This window comes from Callorhinus ursinus, unplaced genomic scaffold (assembly GCF_003265705.2).
Source record: "Callorhinus ursinus isolate GAN/ISIS: 27379988/994484 unplaced genomic scaffold, GSC_fseal_2.0 scaffold1, whole genome shotgun sequence".
NCBI classification, from domain to species: domain Eukaryota; kingdom Metazoa; phylum Chordata; class Mammalia; order Carnivora; family Otariidae; genus Callorhinus; species Callorhinus ursinus.
The window spans coordinates 104,900,077-104,917,388 of NW_027397063.1; the positions used below are offsets into that span (position 1 = coordinate 104,900,077).

Below are 17,312 nucleotides of genomic sequence, written 5' to 3' on the forward strand. Positions count from 1 at the left end.
ATAGGAGAGAACAAAACAAAGTTTGCTTACATATGCACAGAGGTCCAATATTGAAATTGAGACCCAAAGACATGACCAAGGCAGGCAGATTTTACGTGTTTCAGACAAAGAGACAATAAATCTCTAAGGAATTGATGGAACAAAAAATTTTTGACCTTGGGAGCTTCATTTAGTATAGAATTCTAAACAAAATTTGAGCTGGGGTAGTAAATTAATAAAAAGTAACACAGGTTGTTTATATAGGCTTCTGGGATCTAAATTTGCAATCTCTGGTGTTAAGGATGTCTCTTTACTTCCCACACAGGGAAGGTACCATTCACATGGGAGATTTATTTCCTGCTTTCAGGAGGACAGAGGAGAGTCTGAGTGTCCTCACATAAGCTGTCTCTCAAGTAACTTTTATTTCAAATAACCATTATGCCAAAGTGGCCCATCTTGGAGCTGCCTGTCTTTGGCCCCTACACAGGGCAAACCACCACTTTGAATTTTCAAAAGAAATTCATCCAGAAAGACACAACAGCTGCATTCTGCTTACCTGAAGCAAAAGCTGTAGGAGCCACAGACAGATAGGGATACTTATGTTGTAATTTTGACAAATTGTTAGAAGCAAAGTATGAACTAGCATGAGAGGGAGAAATTCTCGGAAGCCACAGTCTTACAACGTAATTGTAATTTCTTGGACTTTAACTCCATGAACCCCACTAGGTTCTCACTGTGATCTAAGAAAGATCCTCTTGCGGCACTGGCAGGAGGAGGGGAAGTGTCATCATTGTGAAATATGCCCAAGTGGAGATATCTCCTAGATACTGGGATCCCTAATCCGCAACTTCTTCAGTGGAGAGGTTACGACTAAAGACACTTTTCAGCAGTTAGCAGACATAGCATGACTTAATCAACCGCGTGTGAAAGGTCTTAGGGAAAATCCCTCAGAACAGATGAAGATTCATAAGCAAGTGATTTATTGAGAAAGTGCTCCTAGGACAAATCAGTATGGGAGAGGGAGAAGCAGGCCAGGGAAGGGGAAGGATCTAAGTGAGGGTACAGTTTTAGGCAAAGTACTGACTTGTGTCCCATGGGGGAGATTTGAAGCTTAAATGATACCTCAGCATTTGTCTCACCCAAAGTCAAGAAAGCCAGATGATCTTACTTCTTTGTCAGTCAGTCTTGGCTATGGGCTACCTGAGGATACACACACTGTCAGGTACTTTTGGATCTCTGTACAATAGACCAAAGTGCTTTCAATAGTCTTAGGAAAGTCTTCTGAAGAAAGATGTAAATGACAACCATAAGGAACAGAGGCCAAGGAATGAGTGCACAGAACCCATAAGAAGAAACTAAAAGAGGGTAGGGACAATGCACCCACATACTTGCCACATGGTGAGGTTTAAGATCACCCAAGGTAGTAGAATAAGCAGTGGGTCAAGGACGGAACACTGAGCCGAAGAATGAAACTAAGAATGTAGAAAGAGACCAGGAAGGGCCAAAAGGAGAAGAGATGACTCGAGCTTAACTTCTGATTAACTCCAATAAATGAAGGACATGAGAGTGTTTATTATGTGTGGAATGATCTTTGGCTAGGACCGTTTCAGAGTGATGGTTGGAACCAATACCAGATTTGCAGTGAGCTTCAGAGAAAGTGAAAAGTAAGACATTGGTGGCACCAATTGTCGAATCGTCTCTCTAAGGGGCTGCTCATGATCGGAAGAGAAATACACGGTCATAAGCGAGGTGTTGAGGGGAGAAAGAGGTGGAGGCTTCAAGATTGGGAGTGACTCCAGCATGTCTGCAAGCTGCATGAAATTGCATAGTAAAGAATTTCCTAAATATTCAATAAAACGGATTGAAACAATATTTATATATTGTCACTGCTTCCTCACTCCTGACATGCTCTTCAGCTACCTCTGATCTGACTTCCGGCATCCTTCCTGTCCTTTCCTCCTCCTTTCTTACTGTAACACCTAACAACCATCATGCTAAACCCTTTCTCAGTAAATGGACTTCTAACCTATAAATTCTCAGCACCTTATTTAAATACAAATTTCATGTGTCATTTCCTATTTTGCATGGATTTTGTAGCTATCCCTTCTGAACTGAAAGCTGCCTTAAGGCAGAAAAACATACTCTTCCATGGTTTTAACCTCTTTGGAGATTCAAGAGACTATGCATTGTTCAAAAAAGTCCTTTATTAAGTCCTTTATATATTTTTGTTGATTGAATTAAATTAATGCTAACCATACGGGGGAAAAAAAGACGTGTTTAATACAGTTTAGCTATTTCCCTAATAACAAAGACGTGGACTCTTTAAAATGATACAAAATCTTCTAGGTCTGATATTCACTTTTATTATTTGGGAGATGATATCATTCACTACACATTAATACAGTCACATATTTGGGGATTCATTGTGTTTTGTTGGATTTTTATAGTCTTTGTATTAGTTTTCTATTGCTGCTACATGAAATTACCATTAACTATGGTGGTTTAAATCAACACAAATTTCTTATCATATACTTCTATAGATCAGAAGCCAAAATCAGTCTCACTGGGCTAAAATTTAGGGTGTTGGCAGGGCTGCATTCCTTCTGGACACTCGGGAACAATCAATTCCTTGCCATTTCCAGTTTCTAGAGGCTGTCCACATTCCTTGGATCTTTGTCCTACATCACATCACCCTTTTTACCTCTGTTTTCATCATTGCATGGCCTTGTCTCTGACTCTAACCCTCCTGGCTCGTTCTTATAACAACTCTTGTGGTTACATTGGGCCACCAGAATGCTCCATTTTGAGATCCTTAACTTAATCACATCTGCAAAGTTCCTTTTGCCATACAAGACAGGTTCCAGGATTAGGACGTGGACATTTTTGAAGGGCCATTATTCATCCTGCCACAGTCTTCAGTTTTGTTTTGTTTTTGTCTTTGTTAGATCGTGGGTCTTCCTATTAAGAATTATCTGTAAAAATCATAAAATAATTTAATAAATTTACTAAAACCTGCATTGCCAAATAAGAATAATACCAACTTTATCAATGAAATAAAGTTAGGCAAATCAGCATTAATTTATTATAATACAGGTTACAAAAATGGAAGTGACAACCATTTGAGTGATATGTGAAATTTAAACATTGTTGATTCCTGGGATTGTTTAACAAAGTGTACACGATTTTTGTTTGTCCTCACATACCTCACATTTGTTTTATGTGCTTACCTATCTTTTCTTTTTGTACATTATTATTTCATAATTTTAAATATGCTTGTCCATACTCTGCAAGGATGAGATTTAAGAAATCTTAGGCTGTTAGACTGGAAAGGGAATAAGGGTTACAATCTTCTCTCTATGACCTTTTGTAATTTATAAGTCCAAATGGACTGAACAACACTGAATAATTAATTCATGCTGTGTTTAAGCCCCTATGCTTGCATGTTTTACACCCTAATTATTATGAATTCCTTCCTTGTGCAAATCTTTGATTCCCCAACCTAAATCAGGTTAATACAGACTCATATGCTCCAATTATGGTGATATCTTTCTCTTAACCTTGGCAGAAGGAGCATTATAGTAGGTCAAAAAGTATCTTTGAGTTTCATTGAGAAATTAACCCATAAGGGAATTGTGTTCATGGTTGTAGTGTTAATTAGTTTCACCATGAACATATTTTGTGGCTTATTTAACATTCAGATGCTCTCTGCATTTAAATAAAAATATATGCCCTAATATGCTAAAACCAGTCAAATGTGATTTTTATTTAATGATTTTTTTCCTGTGAATCAAGTAATTAGCACATTGAACATTTTGACTAATTAAGAAAATATAACTGTCACCACACCCCAGTGAGCCGTGCTGGTGGTGTTTCCCCAGTTATAAAGGTAGAGAACCTGAGGAGTAACAAGCGGTTTTTCACTGGATACTGAAAAGAGAAGGAAGTCAAGAAACTCCTAGAATTGAAACCTGAGATAAATAACCTTTGAAAATATTCTGTCCCAAATCCATGGGCTACAATGAAAAGGAAAGAGCAGATGGTTTGAAGAAAGACAAACCAAGGCCACTAGTCTGGTAAATACATGCTCTGCACACATTGCACATTCCTGTGTCAATATAATTACCAAGATGGTTGTGTCCTCTAGAAAGTTAAATGTTAGGTATGTGATCATCACACCACCCACTAGCCTGATCTCCCTTTAGAGGAAAATTAGATATGCCTTATAATTGTATCATGAAAACACAAATTTTCTACATGTTTGGAGTAGGTATGTACAGACTCTTTTCCACCTCCACAGAAGGAAGAAAATGAATCTTCAGATAAGTATCAAAACCTTTACTGAAGGTTTTAAAACTCTCTTTTCAGAGCTTTGTATGAACGGCTCATAATTTAAAAGAATGTCTTCTTGAAAGTTTAGAACAATTTCTATTCTTGAATCTGGTACACAAAAATGAGATTTGAATAAAAAAATGTACCACTGAGCTTCTAGTAAATTCTCATGGAATTTGGGCATGAGGAATAGTACATCCTATATTGTTTTACTCTGTGTTTCTCCTTAAAAGGAAACACTGTTGAAATTATCAATTTTCAATAGGTTTAGATGACTAGTTTTAAGTTATACTGTCACTAGCTCTGGATATAGCATTCAAATTACTCCATTTTATTTTTAATGATAACTAAAAAATCTTTCTTTTATTATTCCACTAAGATATCAATGAGATAGAAAACTTCTGTAGTATTTGATTATAATGATTTTAGTGAGTGACAGTAGTTATTGAACAAAATTATGCATCATATTCTAAATTAAAGCCAGTAATGAACTTTTGGATAAAGTATTGGACTAAGATTTTATTTCCATAGTGCTGCCAATTCAAAGGTTTTCATCAACGTGTGCTAATTAAAAAATGCTTTAAAAAAATTTCTTGGACACCTAAATATAGACAGAAAATATTTTAGTGTATTTAAGCTACTATGATATTAGCACCTTTCAAGTGCAGAATCATAAAAAATCTTTTTTTTTTTTTAATTTTATTTATTTATTCATGAGAGACAGAGAGAGGGGGAGAGAGAGAGAGAAAGAGAGGCAGAGGGAGAAGCAGGCTCCCAAGGAGCAGGGAGCCCGATGCGGGACTTGATCCCAGGACTCTGGGATCATGACCTGAGCCGAAGGCAGACGCTTAACCATCTGAGCCACCCAGGAACCCTCAAGTGCAGAATCATATAAAACAAAAACAAAGCTAAACCAAATTTTAAAATATAAAATTATAAATAAAGAAGGAAATAATCACCTTGAATCATGACACTCATATTAATGACAATATTTTGACAGACTTATTCAATACATTTTATACTAGGTAATCTGGATATTTATGAACAAATTCACAAAAATAACTGCATATTTATGATATATGGTATATATATATATGTGTTATTTCCAGTTTCTAGGATATAGACAATGCTCTGTTGAATATCCTTGTGAACGTAAGGGTTGATGCTCGTGTGATTAACTCTTGGGTGCATTTCCAGAAGTAAGATTTCTGAGTCAAAGCAAATGCACAATTTACCTCGTGATACACATTAACACACTGCCTTCCACAGATTATACAAATTAACAAATCCATCAGCAGGTATGAGAATGCCTATTACTCTCATTTAGGTTTTAAGAAACATTTTGCTCTTTTTCTATATAAGAGAAAGTAAATGACATTTCAACGTTGTTTGTATTTTCATGTATTTTGCTACTAGTAAGCTTGAAAATCTTTCCATATGCTTTTATTTTTATTTTTCTTTATGTACATTGATTATATTTAAGCCTTGACAATTGTTCTATTTGTTCTTAGAAAGGGCTTCATGTTTTTTTGTTATACTTATGAAATTTTGCCTGTATTATTTAAAAATAATTTTCTTATTTTTCTGTTTGTCAACTACCTTTAAATATTAAATCTTTGTTTTTATTCAGATGTTTTGAATTTTATGTGGTCACACTTGACAGCTCTTTATATTTCCTGATTTGAGGAACGTGATTAGAAATGGAATTTGTATTCCAAAGGTATCAGAATACTCAACCATGCTTTCTTTTTCTACTTGAAATTATCTCTTTTACTATAAAGATTTGATACAGCCATCATATATTTTGGTGAAAGGAGCTGAGTAAAGTGTTTTCTTTGCTTTCTTCCAAAATTCAGCCAACTGTTTCAGTAACATAATAAATATTCCACGTTCACAGGGAAATAAATTGTTTTACATTTGGAAACACTGAAAAAGACCATTCAGTGAAAATGGTTGATTAATTCTTGAACTTTTTGCCTTCAGGTAGCACAGATGTGATACCTAATCTTATCAGCAAGAAAATGTTAATGGTCAGTTGCTCATATTGAAAGATAGGACGTAGAGTTTGAGGTGAAATTCCCTCTTTCTCAAACTAAGAATTTTTTAAAAAGCCAGAGCCAATATCACATCCAATGCCAGATGCTCTCTGTAACAACAACTTTTTCATGAGAATCCTTGATTCCATGTTTAGTTTCCCATAGTTTCCATTAATCGGTTAACCAGGAATGTCAAACTATGCAGCTATTTCCTTCTTGTTTCTGTTAAAGTTCTTTGCAACGAAGGACCTCAATGTTTTCTGTTTCTTTCTTCCTCTTGTCCCCCTCCTACGCGTGGATTCCTATTATCCTGAGTTTGCCCATCAATAGCCTAATGTGCCATCATATGTAAAGCAGGAAAACAAACAGTAAAATACTTGAAACCTTGGGTGTCCCCTTTTTTTGTTGGCTCTACTTCTTTTCCACTGACTGTTAAAAAATAGAGCATGTTCCTTGGCCGGCTGGCCAACTGTTCTACTAAAGATCGTATATATCCCAAATATTTCATTTTCTTTCAGAAGGCACTCAGTATCAAATGAAGCCCCAAAAGAATGATATGACCTAACAACTTTGGACAAAAATATCACAGAATTTAAACTAACCTGCCTCTAAAACATTGCTGAAGGATTGTTTGATTGTCAATTTTCCATTTTAGCTGAGATTTGGAAAGATTTGAAGTGATTTTTTTTTTTACAAGCTGAATTAGTTAAGATTTAAAACAGATAATAACGAGAACATGACACACTTAGGAAGGAGGTACACTTAAAAATTCTTATGATGAACAATGAATCATGGAACACTACATCAAGAACTAATGATGTAATGTATGGTGATTAACATAACAATAAAAAATAAAAAAAATTCTTGTGATGATTCTAAAACAGCTGATGCCAAACTATTTGGGAAATTATAGCAATAGAGATGTCTGAATAGTGGTAACAGCTGAACATGCTGTAATATAGCACTCTTTGCTAAAAACAAAGAGAAATTATTAATGAAAAGTTAATCTCATTATTCTTCCTTTATTTTGTGTAAGAAATTGTTATTTGTCAACCAACATACAAAATGTGTTGTATTAGTCAACGGAGATAAAAAGCTGATTGGAAAATGGACTCTGACCCCAAGACCCCTCCCTTCTAATGCTTAAGATAATCAAGAGATAAAATACAAACCTCAGTGACAAACTCCCGTTAAGAGATTGTTTAAAAAAATCATGTTAATGAGAATCTATAGAAACAGGATCCACAAGGAGAAGGCAAACTGGACTTAACTAGTTTAGCTGATTACAGCCAAACAATGTATAGGAAAGGGGAAAATGATAATATACAGCTTACCGAAACTCAGCAGTATGCCTTCAAATTTCAACCACCTTAAATTATTTTCTAGATCTTTTTTATATGAATTTTTGATTATGCTTCTTTCTGCCAAACAATTTGCTTCTGTATTCTTACCAGGTAACCATCTGATCAAGATTTCATGACCATAATACAAAATTTCTGTTGCATCAAAAGTTAGAAAACTGTGACTGTAAGGATTCTTCATGATGATAGAGGTCAGAGGACTTTACATTTGGTGATTATTTTAAACTTTTATCAGGGTGTTTCATAAATCTAGTAGCATATTCATTTGTGATTAGTATTTCTAAAAGTATGTGGTTATTTTGATCTATCAGAGAAAAAGGAAAGACGATCTTGTGTTTTATGTGTAATAAGAGCCCTGGTAGTGAAAAACTCCATCTGAAAAATGGTAAAGTAGCATTCTCATGGCTCCTTGATTGCTTATTGCTTATTGATCACGTGATATTGAAGTGAATGTCATTACATCGAAGAGCTCTTGTAGCTAAGAACCAGCAAATACAAAACCAGTCTGTCAATCTTGCCATTGGTTAACACATAACTATAAGTTGAATATTTTTAAAATCTGTGGCATTTCCTTGCTTCTGCCACTCAGTGCTAAGAGATTAAATATCCAAATAAAACAAAAATAGACTGACCAACTTTCATAGTCTTCTATTTTTCCAAACTTGAATTTCACATCCCTGAGCTTAAATCACAAGTGTAGCACTGAAAGAAATAATAGAGAGAAATTAATTAAATGACTGTATTTCAATCACAAGATTTTTTTTTTCTGACTTTACGAACTAAAAGAGTGCGGATCGAGCAGTTTATAACTGACAGCCATGCCATGAAATTGCAATGCCGCCTTGATAATTATCCTCTTCATTATTTTTTAATATATATCAAGATAAATATAGCATTTCTTTTCACTTTTAATGGCGTGCAGTATAATAGGAAGATGAGAAGAGGCGTGTTTGTCTTACAGTGTTATAGTTAAATGCAGTGACAAAGGAAAGGGTATGACATTAATGATGCACAAGCATCAATGCTGTAATCGACATTGGTTGTATAATCGTTCTGTACAAACTAAACAAATCTACAGAGTTAAAATAAAACAAGATGCATTTTCTTCACAAAGCTGCAATGGCTGACAACTATCATTAAGAACAAAAATACAATGTAATTAGGGGTGCACAAAATGGCTTGCTTCTTGTCGCAGCTATATCAATTGTCAAATAGTTGGGGTTCAGGCAAATGCAAAATGTAATTAATATATTATTGTTTGAAAATAGACTTAGCAATTACAGAGTCGTTGGAGTTTGGTATTAGTCCAGCTCCTTAATGTATTAGCTTCATTAGATTTCCAATTCCCCTAAGTTGATTTAAGTTAAATTTAACATATGGTATGAATTTCCTCTTACTATTAATTTCCTCTTACTATTAAGTTTCCTCTTACCATTAAAGGATGAATTTCTCACTGCCTTTTGTTTCTCTTAAAGAGTAAATACTGAAAATTTGGGGACAAGATTACCAAAGGCCTATCTGAAATCTCAACATAGCTCCTGCTTGAATTCTCCTCACTTGTCTTTTACCTCGAGGCAAACTGTGGGAGCTAAAATAGCCACAGGATGTGTGATTGACGCCATTTCTTTTGAACTTGAATCAGATTTAATGATTCAGAGGCTGACTGGATTGAATGTAAATGTTGAGTTATAACTCATTTCCCAGTGACAAGATAGCAGTTTTTCATCCATATCACAAGTTTGTGTTTGGTAATTTTCTAGATGCCTGGGACATAATAAATGAAAAGGACAAATGTCTTTTCTGTACATGACTCAATTGTTTGGGAAAAGGCAAAAATTCAAGGAAGCCTTCTGTACTGTTCCTCTGACAGGAGATTTTTGAACCCCGTGGAGTGAGAAAAGCAGGTGGAGAACTGCCTCCTCATCTGCTTTGTATGTACACATTTGGAAGCAAAGCCTCTTTTCTAACTTCACTTAATCATTACAGGGTAAGGGGTCTACTGTGTAAGACCGGATGAACAGAGAACTTCAAAGATTAACAGCAATGTCCCCTTCTGAGAAAGCAGCAAGGTGCACTCTGAGAAAACAGCCCAAATTTGGAGGGCTGATGTCAACAGAGAGCCCATAGGTAACACTTCTCTGGTGGGGCTTTCGACCTTTTCGGGTCCACCACTGGGGGAGGGGAGCCACGTGCTACCAGTCACACGGGTGAGAAATTCAGGGAGCACTCAACAAATCCTGAAGGAGCTTTTTCCAGATAGAGTGAGTAGAATGTATCAGGGAATAAAGTACAATGCTTTGTCCCTGGAGCAGAAGCTAGACCAAAAAGAAAACCGTAGGAGATAAACGATTGGTGGTACCACAATCTGGATTTTATCAAATCCAGAGCAGGAACTGCAGATGTGAAGTCTCACTGTTGGGCTGAGTTTCCTCCCCCATTCCATTGCAGATCACTGACCTGGTGATGGACGCTCAAGTTTGCCAACCCTGGCAGTTATGATAGGAGAGCTATCTAACAACATTTATTTTTTCATTAAAGAGTTACAAGGGAAACCCATTCAAGTGGAGTTTTGTTAACTATCCAGCATGGGTAGAATGTTCTTTATTCAAGGACATACAAAAAGAAACAAATGTATGCATGGAAATGATTATGTAACATAAAATTAAAAGACTATCATTTTAGAAGCCAAATGGGAATGTTTATTAAGAAAATATTATGGGCAACAGAAATAGTTTTAGAAAGGTATGTTGCTTTCTTAATCAAAATATGCCTTTTGAGTGGGGAGGACAAGAGATGAAAGGCGTTTTTAATATAGCCAATTGATATGAAAAGACTTCTGGCTGTGGTAAAGAAAGAATGAAAGGTGAGTACTACTGTATTATCACAATATGAGATTTGTATTCAAAGCTGGAAAAAGCAGAACTGGTATTTCACAAAACTAAATCTTGATTTGGTAGGTAAATTTAAGAACTCTTCTAGAACGCAAAGGAAGAAGGAGAAAAGACACATTGACAGGAATACAATGGTTTAAAATAGAGTTTGAACATCAAGATACAGATAGTTGGAATTCCTAATAAATAAATACATCTGGACTAATAAAGCAGAAACAGAAATTCAGTTCTAAATTCAAGAGATTTTCCATGAAATTAAAACAAACAACTCTGGATGTATAGATTAATAGTCTTACTGACTACCAGACAGAGTTAATGAAAGGAGTCCAGAAACATGCTGGTTGGGCGCCTGGGTGGCTCAGTTGGTTAAGCGACTGCCTCCGGCTCAGGTCATGATCCTGGAGTTCCCGGATCGAGGCCCGCATCGGGAATCCCTGCTCGGCAGGGAGTCTGCTTCTCCCTCTGACCCTCCCCCCTCTCATGTGCTCTCTCTCATTCTCTCTCTCTTTCAAATAAAAATAAAATCTTTAAAAAAAAAAAAGAAACATGCTGGTCAAACTGTTAGATTTTATCAATAAATAGACTTGCATAACAAACAAGGTAAAATACAAAGGAATAAAAAAGCGTCTTGTCTTTAAAATGACCTACTGTTCCCCCTTGATTATTTCTCCCTACCCCTCTTCCTTCTCTGGCTTTGCCTCTTCCTGGTCTCTGTTTTCCTCAGCTACCCCGCAGTTTGTGGACGATCAAGAGTGACCCCACACCACAGTCCCTCTGTCCAGAACAGTCTTCTCCCAAATAGCATATGATAAATTTCTCACTGCCGTCAAGAATTGGCTCAAGTCTCACCCTACCCAGGGGGCCTACCCTGATACCATATTTCATACTGCAACTCTCCTGTCCCTGACCTCCAACCAACTCCATACCCTGTTCTTCTTACTCTTCCCCCCTTTTTTTTAAACCATGGCACTGGCCACCTTTAATGTAATATATAATGCATGTATTTATTGTGTCTTTTGTTTACTGTTCATCAAAACTAGAAGGTAGACTCTACAAGGGCTCAGGACATGACTGTCCTCTTCACTGATATCAGTCCTTAGAACGTTGCCTGCCACATAGTAGGTACTCAAAAGTATTTGTGTGTGACGCGAATGAATGAATAGCATAACATATAACATAACCAACATAACATAACATACAATAATTATAGTGCATAAAAGGACTAAATGGGGGAGAATTTTCCCTGAGGCAGCACATCTGTCCTGTTCTTCCCCTTCTGTCCCTTGGAGCCTACAAGGGCAGATCCTCACACCTGATTGCTACTTCTCCTTTGGGGAATGTGGGTGCAACCCAGGGTTCCCCCCACCCACTCACCTTCTCCCACCCGGGATCCTAGCCCCTGTTCTTTGGCTTAACTTTTTCCTGCAGAAAAACAAACCTTCAATCATCTCTCCCTGAGCAGCCATGTCCCTTGTGCTCTCCTCTGTCACACCTCTGTTCTGCCCTCCAGCTTGTATTTAAATCCCTGGGCTACTACTTCAAGTGACCTCACTCCCATGTTCTCCTTGGTGTTACATTAGGCATTTTGCAAGGAAAAGCCACCTGGGGAAGGATAGACAAAGAAAAATAAATAAATTTTCACTGGCCTCAGGTGACCTGAAGGTTTCTGCAAGGAAAAAAAAAAATAGAGGTGATCAGGAAGTCCTTTTCTATGATAAAGAATGAGAGAACAAGACATGCAGAGGGCTGGAGGAAGGCATTGGGAATTGTGCATGCAGGGGCTTGGAGGCACCAGGGGCTGGCTCTGCTTGAGGAGCAGAGAGGAGGCGGCTGTGACTGGGATGCAGTGAAGGCAGAAAAAGATTTTTCCATGATGAAGTGAGAGAAGACTGGGTAGGGCCTGGGTGAATAAGAGCATCAGACCAAAAGAGATCCCTTGGGCAGAGTCTGGAAAAAAAAAAGATCCCAAGACAGATATTGGGGTATTCCAGATCTTAGAGTGAGAGGGAGACAAACAGGCAAAAATCACTGATAAGGACCACCTGGTTTCGGAGGAAGAAACCCAAGACCGTATGGGAACAAACAGCAACAGAGGAGATGATTCAGGAGGGAGTGACCAACTCTGCTAAAGGCTGCTGGGACAACAACAGTAGAATAGGAAAGGTTTCCTTGCATAGGACGGCATAATAATAATGACAGCACGAATGTATAGAATGATCTCCACGATTCCAGTGCAATTTTAATGCTTGTATGTATCTTAATTCCATTCATCGAAACCTCCCAACAAGCCTAGGAAACAGATATACTCTTATTATCCCTATTTTAAAGATGCAAAAATTGAGGCAAAGAGAAGTAGCTTATTCAAGGTGACACAGCTAGTTAGTGGAAGGGCCGGCATTCGAACCCAGGCAGTCCGCCTTCACATTTTATGTTCTTACTCTTTTACTATGAACATACCTGCTGGCTTTTTAAAACTCCAATGCTTAGCAAAAGTCTTCAAAGAGCTACACTGAAATGTGAGTAATTATTATCTGGCATACTTCAATTTTAAGTGTTTCTTATTCATATCTGGTTTATTTGAATTACCTATTTTTGTATGGAAAATTCAAAACATTTTTTTAAAGAAAGCGTGCTAATTAATTTTAAGAAGGCTGATATAAAATTTGGCATGATAAAGGCAGCATACCCGGCTGCATTACTTATCTACTGTTAAATAAAAAATTATCTCTAACTTGGAGACTTCAGGGGACAACTATTTATCATCTTACTGTTTCTGCAGGTCAGGCTATCACAAGCAGCTTATTTGGGTGGCTCTGGCTCAGAATTTGCCATGAAGTCGCAGTCAGGAGGGCATCTGGGGTCGCGCTCATCCGATGGTCTGACTGAGAGCCACCGTATCCATTTCCAGACAGCTCACTCACATGGCTGTTGGCAGGTGGCCTCAGTGCCTCACCACATGGGCTCCACAGAGGGCTGCTTCAGTATCCTCCTACTATGGCCACTGGCTTCTTCCAAAGCAAATGATCCAAAAAATTAGAGCAAGGGGGAGATTGCAATGCCTTTTATGACCTGGTGTCAGAAGTTATAAATGGTTACCTCCCCCCACATTTTATTCTTTGGAAGAGAGTAATCCAGTCTAGCCCACTGAGAAATTAGACCCCATCCTAAAAGGGAAGAGTATCAAAGAATTGATGGTTATTTACAAGCCACCATAATACCAAAACAAGAACAAGAATAAGAACAAGAAGGTGGGGAGAAGGAGGAAAGGAGGCAAAGGAAAAGAAGAAAGGAACAAAGAGGGAAGGGGAGAAAGGAAGGAAGGAAAAAGAAAAAGAAACAGAACCTGTGATTTTTCTGTTCAGAATTTGAGACTGCTATATTTCATTCATTCACCATTGTATAATTTTATAAGTTCAAATCTTCAAAATGAATTCATTGAGAAAAGTATATGTGTGTTTTAACCATTTTTATTACTAGCACTTTAAGTGACTATTTCAACTTTAATAAAATGATTCAAGTGGCTACTTTAGACCAATACTCTGTTCCTGTGAAAAGTCTTTCACATGCATCACTGGATAACACAGAGATCTGAGTGCAATCCATTTCACTGCATGTTAAATACCTACGGCTACTGGGTAACCCTTCGCATTTCTCTTAGCCACAATTTTCTTTTCTGTAATGTCTTTGGACTAAATAGATGTTGAGTTTCTATTCGGTTCTGAGATTTTTGATTGTGTACTAAATTTCAAGCCAGATTAGCCAGCTTTCAGTAGTGATGAATGCGATTTTAACACTACTCTTATGCAAGCGAAAATGACATTTTATTTCAACTAAAATGCAAATAAATAGAATCTCAAGAATTCTGCTGCGGACTATATAATGCCTTACTGATATGATCATAACGTGTGACCGCATGTACAGGGCTTCAGGCCCCAAAAGGGGACAATAAGAGACAATACTGTCTCAAGAAGACACAATTTGCTGGTAACCCAGGAAATGCTTTCATAGCACCTGCACAAAAGTTTTACAGAAAAGCCATATGTTGTGGCAGAATAATGGATGATTGTAATAGGTTATTTTAAATTTGCAGTCTGATTGAGTCTTCATTTTAAAACATTTTTCTTTACCCTGCGTCTTTAGTGGTTGACATTAATTTGATTGACTTGATTAATTTGATTTACCGCTGGTTTGCTTGATCTATACAAATGCTTCCACTATTTCAATTTGTCGCTGACATATGTAAACTGTTAAAGCATCAGGTTCTGTCACTTCGTATTATTTTGCTGTCTTACAGGAATGGCCTCTTTCCCTTTTCCTCTGACACAATCTGTTGCTAGAGGTCATTTCAATCTGTTCCGTTTCTGAACAAAGTCTCTAAGATTGTTTTTTTGAGATTTTGAATTTCTATGTTTGCTCCCCACATGAGTGACATCAAGCATTTTCCCATGTATGCTATGTCATATCTTATAGACAAAGAAGAAAGAAAAGAAAGGAGGGGGGAGAGAGAGAGAGAGAATGAGAGAGGAAGACCTTCCCTTGAGCACTGTCATTCTGAGTTGAAATTGTGCCAATTTATTAACAGTCAGAAACAAACTTCTTAATTAAGCCACCAATAATGTCACTAATAATCTTCGCTTCAAAGTAAGCGAAGTTTACTTTCTCCACAAGTTTTGCATTTTCTTTAGTGAGGCATTGCGGCCATGCTGCTTCTATGAGCTTACAAAGCCAAAGTTCACCAAATATACTTTACAGTTTTGTGCTACAGAATCAACTATTAGCAACTATTTTATAGAACATGTCATCCCTACAGTGACTCCTTTTTTCTGTAGTTATAAGGTTTCAGTTAAGTATAAGCCAACGTTCCTGACATTTGCAGTCATTATTCTTCCCCCTGATCTTGTTTGGAGTGACACATTGCTTTGGTTTGTCATCACCTTTTCCTAGCGGAATCGTACTTCCCAACCCCTCTTTACGCTGACACTGATTCGAGGCGGACTGAAGTGGCGCGCGGGTTTTCACTTAAAGCATTGATCTAATTATGTTTCTGGCGCTGTCTCCTCATGCCTGGCCTCGCGCAGGACATCTCTCCAAGCTCTTCCCAAGAGAGACCTTTAGAAACATAGAATGGGAAAGAAATCTAAAGTCTGTTGATTAAATGATAGACCAAAGTTCCACCATTCTGTCTTCAATGCCTACTTTGGTGCAATCTAATATATACATATTTTTATCACCAGGCTCTAACGCTGACTTGCCATCTCTTACTCTAATCTTGTGTTAGAAATTCAGTACAAGACATGAAATGTGTGTCTTTTCGCACCAACCCCAGCCTGGTTGTTGGCTCTGCCAGCCCTTATTGAACGACAGTTTTATCCTTACTCAGAACACAACTCTGGACTCAATATCTGATTAGTTTCTCTTTATATTTTCAGCTGTTAACTTTGAGTCGGGACAGCTTGCACGATTCTCAGAAGATCATTACTATAGCTCCATTAACAAATGGAGTGTTTGGGGCATGTTGTAGTTTCTTTCAGGCCAAGAGAGATACAAATTTTGAGCTATGGATCTGGAGAAGCAGAAAAGCTGAGGTATCCATCCATGTTTGGAGTATGACCAAGGACAGGAGAGAAGCTCTTCGAGCAAACAGGCTACCCAGAACATGTCCGTGGTTTCTCAGTGAACCTGAACACTGATGCAACTGTCACTGTCTTCATACTGACAAAGAGGGGACACAGGGATTATGCAAAAAGGCTTTTTTTTCTTCATGTGTTTTTTGGTTTCCCTGAAGACGTCCCTTGGGAAACTTGGATATAACAAGGCAGCCCATATTCAAATGGAGGACACAGAAGTTTGGTGTTGTTTATTGGCCACAATGTGAGCAATGGATAATTTATTTATTCTGCTTTTCGTTGTGTCTTGTGAAATGATTCAGACTTAGTATCTGAATTGATAATTGCCTGGGTGTTAATGATGTTGCACAGGAAAGGTTATGCTGCTACCCAAGCTAAAGAGCTATTTTAAGTTTGGGCCCCAATTAAGAAAGGCTCTTCTTGTTAATGTGGCTGATAACCTCCCTCACATTGTCAAAGGGCATTAATATTCACTGAATATGTTTTGTGTGTGTTCATACAGTAAATGTGTATCTACAGAGAGAGAATATAAGAATGGTATATTATAGTTCATTCTTTTTGCAGAAAGGACTTGTTTTTTCTTGACCAATTCTTTTGTCCTCATGAGGTTTGAGTAAAGATAACCATTCAAATATATTAGATATGCATACCTAGACCTGCTGAGTCACCAAAAGTCATCAAACTTTTCAAATTATCTTCTCTTGTCTCAAATTTTCTACACCATTTCTCCTGTCATGCAACAAATATGTCTCATATGCTTGAGAAAATAGAAGCAATGAAAGATGAACTTGCTGGTCTTCCTACTAAAGGAATTCCAGCTGACATATTAGCATCTGAGCCTTCCCTTGAACGTCCCTCCTATCACTCTGGATGGGCAGTATTTGTCTGCTCAGATCAAAACCCAAGTTCTCCACATAGCTTCTAGACCATTGGTCTTGCCCACTCGGGGACTTTGTTCTGACTATTCCCACTTCTTTCCACATCATCGTTGTCTCCCTTCACAGATCATTCTATCAGTATACAAGATGTTCTAGTATTTCCTTTAAAACAAAAAACAAAAACCTTATCTGACCTCATATCACCCTGCAG

General features: G+C 37.4%; 1 long non-coding RNA gene across 2 annotated transcripts in view; it reads right to left on the reverse strand.

The window, feature by feature from the left end:
• Positions 1–2,448: 2,448 nt before the first annotated feature.
• LOC141370689 (uncharacterized) overlaps positions 2,449–17,312 on the reverse strand; it is a 39,560-nt gene continuing 24,696 nt past the window's right edge. Inside the window, exons 3-6 of one of the 2 annotated variants that reach the window (XR_012374961.1) lie at positions 15,531–15,705; positions 13,365–13,601; positions 8,338–8,407; positions 2,449–2,951 (exon numbers count right to left, since the gene is read on the reverse strand). This is a non-coding gene — a long non-coding RNA (uncharacterized lncRNA). Of the gene's footprint in view, positions 2,952–8,337; positions 8,408–13,364; positions 13,605–15,530; positions 15,706–17,312 lie in introns of both variants that reach the window. The other variant, XR_012374960.1, reaches the window with a different exon arrangement.